The following is a 6,000-nucleotide window of genomic DNA, read 5'->3' as shown; positions in this document are numbered from 1 at the left end:
CTGGGGCTTGATCAGCCTGAAGCGGGGGCCTTCCTCGGGAGAGGGGTGTCTAGTGATGATGGCGGAAACACCCGGGTAGTCTGGGAGATCCCTGCTGATAGTGTGTTCCATAATGTAAAATTAGGAAATTAAAATAGTATCTATAGAAATAATAGTCAAAACCAACTCCGTCAAATTAAACAACCAATAATTCAAACAATGGAATGAGAATCAATAAATCATGAAATATCAATACAGAAAACAAAAAACGAAAGCACTTGCAATGAAGATTTAAAATATCAACAAAACTTAAACCAGTTTTTAAGGAACAATATCCCAAAACAAAATAACGTTCATGTTAAAAACCAACTCATATCAAAAAAGCCATTTCAGGCAAGGGGATAGGTGAGAATGGAGAGTAGTCGATGACGTGCGTGGGCCAGTGCATTGCCTTTGGCTCCCTGGTTCAAACCTGCCCAGTCGTCCGGATGACTTAGGGAGTCATCGAGATATTTTTAAACCCTAATAACAGCCAGAACCATCCGGATGACGGCTCTCTTTGAAAAACGATTTGCCTACCCCTTCCAAAGCGTTTGCTCTCTGCAGCCAAGAAATCAGAACAAGGACGTGAACTGATGGCGACACAAAGGAGAAAAGAACCAGTCCAAGGACCCCAAATCACAAAACAAAACCCAGTCTAACTGACAACGACACTTCTAAACCACAAGAAAAGCCGGGAGCAAGAATCCAGAACCAGCCGGGTCTTATTCACAACGGAGGCAGAACAAGCCGAATGCGACTCTGTATCAAACCACGAAAAAGATGGAAAATCATCTTCACAGAAATATCAGACACTATCCAGACTTTACGGTCAGCAGCTAAAAACTAATCCTAAGAAGTAAAATAATTACAATGATTATATTGAAAACTCTTACAATTATATAAATAAATGTTACTATAAATATCCCAACTCATATATATAAAGTATTTAATATATAAAAAATCCCTCTTCTCTCCTCTTTCCCCTCTCACTTCAGTGAGGAAGTAAAGAGACAAGTCCCACAGCCAGTCGGCGGGAGGGTTTGACCATTGCAGGTCTCTCCCTGACTCTGTTTCCCTCATTATGTTATACAGAAAATTAAGAATATATCAGTTTTATCATTTTTAACAGCTAAATTTAATTAACAGATAATTTCAGTGGAATAATTAATAATAAATTGATTATTTAGTAAGGATGGACCCTACTTAATCTACTCTAACATTTTGGATTAAATTCTTATGATAATAAATAATTTTTACAGACATTACAAAGGTGTTTTAACTTAATAAAGAGACCGTGTCTGCTGATTGGTCCATTACTCCTAAAGGATGATGGGATTGGTTTATAAAACAAGTCTAGTCAAATTACTCTCCTCTTATCTGCGAAATGATCAAAAGCGATCAAAAATATCACCCAGGAATTTCTCTAATTTAAGATTTTAATTATTTAATTATTTATTTATTTATTAATTGAATGATTGAGTACCAATTTATATTAGTTTGTCAGACAAACACTACCCCTACTGGCACACTAAAGGAAGAGATAATAATTACAAACCACTCCGAACTGAATAAATAAACTTAATGTACTTCGCAGATAAATCCAAAGACTATTAGCAATTGGATAAATAATTCATATAGATGGGTCCTACCTAATTCATAATAGTTTGACTTGTTTTAGGTCACAATTATTCAATTTTAAACAAGTTTGTATGTTTCTCATAGACTCTTTTACCAGGTGACACACTTCTCCTGCAATGCATTGTAGGATTGTTTCCTTAACATCACTTTTCTTAAAATATCTCTGCATATAAGCCACCCAACACAGTTATAGGATATTTACCATCTAAGAGGGAGTTCTCTTAATTAAGATCCTTTTATAATATAAAATTCCAAACTCAGCAAAAACCATGAGTAAGTGTACACACAGACTACACCTGCCCCACAAGAATCAGCTCTGGAGTAATCCATGGAGAAATCCAAGATGAGTCTGTTGTAACAATACTAAAAAGCATGTCTTGCGGTGTAAGTGACACAGGCATTGCTCAGAAGTTCCTGGAGTGGGATGCGGTGTATGGGACACAGGAACTTTTTAGGAGCTCCATCATTCCCAGTGGAGGACTTTTTGAGCTTTGAGGGTTGGCTTCACGGCGTGTGGCCTTTCTCCAAAACCAACAGAAGGATGAAACCGATGTCCCAGCCCCGACTGGGCACTAGGCAGAGTGAGCCACTTGACTCAGTTATTTATCAACTCCACCTACTGAAGAGAACCAGAATTTAAAGGATGTCATCCCCAGAGTCTCCACTGGGAGGCTGAAACTCAGAGCCAGAGCCAGAGGCCTCAACATGACCTTAATTCTAATCTTAACCATTATCTAACCTTAATCAATACCTTAACTCTAAACCTAACCAATTAATTCTACGCCTAAACTGTAATTAACCCATGCCTAAACCTAACCAATTAACCTTACATGCCTAAACCTAACCTTTTAATCCTTTATATTAATCTTAACTCTAATCCAAACCCAAACCATTTTATCATAATATGAAGATTCTAATATAACAGTTGATCCTTCAGCAAAATAATGAATCCACTTTTCTAAATTATCTTAGAATTAGATTATAATAAAACTTAGTTGGACACACCCTGTGGAGCTTGATCAACCCTGGCGGGGCCTTCCTCGGGAGAGGTGTCCTAGTGATGATGGCGAAACACCCGATGATCCTGAGGTCCACTACTGATGATGTGTTCCATAATGTAAAATTAGGAAATTAAATAGTATCTATAAATAATAGTCAACCAACTCAAATCAAAATTAAACAACCAATAATTCAAACAATGGAATGAGAATCAATAAATCATGAAATATCAATACAGAAAACAAAAGCAGAAAGCACTTACAGTAATTTAAAATATCAACAAAACTTAAACCAGTTTTTTAAAGGAATATATCCCAAAACAAAATAACGTTCCATATTAAAAACCAACTCATATCAAAAGCCATTTCAGGCAAGGGGATAGGTGAGAGTAAGAGTAGTGATGGCGTCGTGGAGCTGATACATTGCCTTTTGGCTCCTGATTCAAACTGTAGTCGTCGGACGAAGCAGGAAGTCATCGAGATATTTTTTCCTAAACCCTAGCAGCCAGAGCCATCGGACGAGCAGCTCTCTTTGAAAACGATTTGCCTACCCCTTCCAAAACGTTTGCTCTCTACCTTCAAGAATCAGACAAGGACGTGAACTGATGGGCGACACAAGGAGAAAGAACCGGTCAAGGACCCCAAATCCACAAAACAAACCCAGTCTAACTGACACGACACTTCTAAACCACAAGAAAAGCCCGGGAGCAAAGATCAGAACCAGCAGATTGTATTCACAGCAGGAGGCAGAACAAACCCAGATCTGAGCTCTGCCCTCAAGCCTGAAAAAGATGGAAAATCATCTTCTAAGAATATCCAGACATATCCAGACTTACCTGAGGGTCAACCTTTAAAAACTAATCTAGAGGAAATCACAAAAATAATTACAATGATTATATTGAAAACTCTTACAATTATATAAATAAATATTACTATAAATATCCCAACTCATATATAAAGTATTTAATATATAAATCCCTCTTCTCTCTCTTTCCCTCACTTCAGTGAGAGTAAAAGAGACAGAGTCCTTCCAGTCCGGCGGGGGCGGGGTTTGACCGTACAGGTCTCTCTCCTGACTCTGTTTCCCTCATTATGTTATCACAGAAAATTAGAATATATCAGTTTTATCATTTTAACAGCTAAATTTAATTAACAGATAATTTCAGTGGAATAATTAACCAATAAATTGATTATTTAGTAAGGATGGACCCTACTTAATCTACTCTAACATTTGGATTAAATTCTTATGATAATAAATAATTTTACAGACATTACAAAGGTGTTTTAACTTAATAAAGGGCCGTGTCTACTGATTGGTCATTATTCCTAAAAAAGGATGATGGGATTGGTTTATAAAACAAGTCTAGTCAAATTACTCTCCTCTTATCTGCAAAATAAATCCAAAAGCGATCGAAAAATATATCACCCAGAGAATTTCTCTAATTTAAGATTTTTAATTATTTAATTATTTATTTATTTATTAATTGAATGATTGAGTACCAATTTATATTAGTTTGTCAGACAAACACTACCCCTACTAGCACACTAAGGAAGAGATAATAATTACAAACCCTCCGAACTGAATAAATAGAAACTTATTGTATAGCAGATAAATCCAAGGAGACTATTAACCAATTGGATAAATAATTCATATGAAGTAGGTCCTACCTAATTCACTCTAATAGTTTGACTTGTTTTGAGTCACAATTATTCAATTTTAAACAAGTTTGACATGTTTCTCATAGACTCTTTTACCAGGTGACACACTTCTCTGCAATGCATTATGGGATTGTTTCCTTAACATCACTTTCTTAAAATATCTCTGCATATAAGCCACCCAAACTTAAAATTATAGGATATTTACCATCCTAAGAGGAGTTCTCTTAATTAAGATCCTTTTATAATATAAAATTCCAAACTCAGCAAAAACCATGAGTAAGGAGTGTACACTGAATACACCTGCCCCACAGAGAATCAGCTCTTTAGATCAATCCATGAAATCCAAGATGAGTCTGTTGTAACAATACTAAAGCATGTCTTGCGGTGTAAGTGACACAGGCATTGCTCAGAAGTTCCCTGGAGTCGATGCGGTGTATGGGACACAGGAACTTTTAGGGAGCTCCATCATTCCCAGTGGAGGACTTTAGGCTTTGAGGTTTGAGCTTCCACGGCGTGTGGCCTTTCTCCAAAACCAACAGAAGGATGAAATGATGTCCAACCCCGACTGGGCACTGAGCAGAGTGAGTATGACTCAGTTATTTATCCAACTCCACCTACTGAAGAGAACCAGAATTTAAAGGATGTCATCCCCAGAGTCTCCACTAGGGGCTGAAACTCAGAGCCAGGCAGAGGCCTCCAACATGACCTTAATTCCTAATCTTAACCATTATCCTAACCTTAATCAATACCTTAACTCTAAACCTAACCAGTTAATTCACTAAACCTAACCAGTTAACCCCATGCCTAAACCTAACCAGTTAACCCCATGCCTAAACTAACCTTTTAATCCTTTATATTAATCTGCTCTAATCCAAACCCAAACCATTTTATCCTTAATATTAATTCTAATACTAACCAGTTGATCCTTAACAAAACCGTGAATCCTTTTTCTAAATTATCTTAGAATTAGATTATAATAAAACTTAGTTGGACACACCCTGGGGCCAAGTCAACCCTGAGCGGGGCCTTCTCGGGAGAGGGTGTCTAGTGATGGCGAAACACCCGATGATCCTGAGAATCCACTACTGATGATGTGTTCCATAATGTAAAATTAGGAAATTAAAATAGTATCTATAGAAATAATAGTCAATAACTCAAGTCAAAATTAAACAACCAATAATTCAAACAATGGAATGAGAATCAATAAATCATGAAATCCAATACAGAAAACAAAAACAAGAAAGCACTTACAATGAAAGATTTAAAATATCAACAAAACTTAAACCAGTTTTTTTAAAGGAACAATATCCCAAAACAAAATAACGTTCATATTAAAAACCAACTCATATCAAAAGCCATTTCAGGCAAAGGGGATAGGTGAGGAATGGAGTAGTGGAGAGTAGCGTGCGTGGGCCAGTGCATTGCCTTTGGCTCCCTAGTTCAAACTGCCCAGAAGTCGTCGGACGAAGCAGGGAGTCATCGAGATATTTTCTAAACCCTAGCAGCCAGAGCCATCGGACCCAGACGGCTCTCTTTGGCTGATTTGCCTACCCCTTCCAAAACGTTTGCTCTCTGCAGCCAAAGAATCAAGACAAGGACGTGAACTGATGGGCGACACAAGGAGAAAGAACCAGTCCAAGGACCCCAAATCCACAAAACAAAACCCAGTCCTAACTTCAGCAAG

Source organism: Hippoglossus stenolepis, chromosome 12 (assembly GCF_022539355.2).
Source record: "Hippoglossus stenolepis isolate QCI-W04-F060 chromosome 12, HSTE1.2, whole genome shotgun sequence".
NCBI classification, from domain to species: domain Eukaryota; kingdom Metazoa; phylum Chordata; class Actinopteri; order Pleuronectiformes; family Pleuronectidae; genus Hippoglossus; species Hippoglossus stenolepis.
This window is presented reverse-complemented; position numbering follows the sequence as displayed.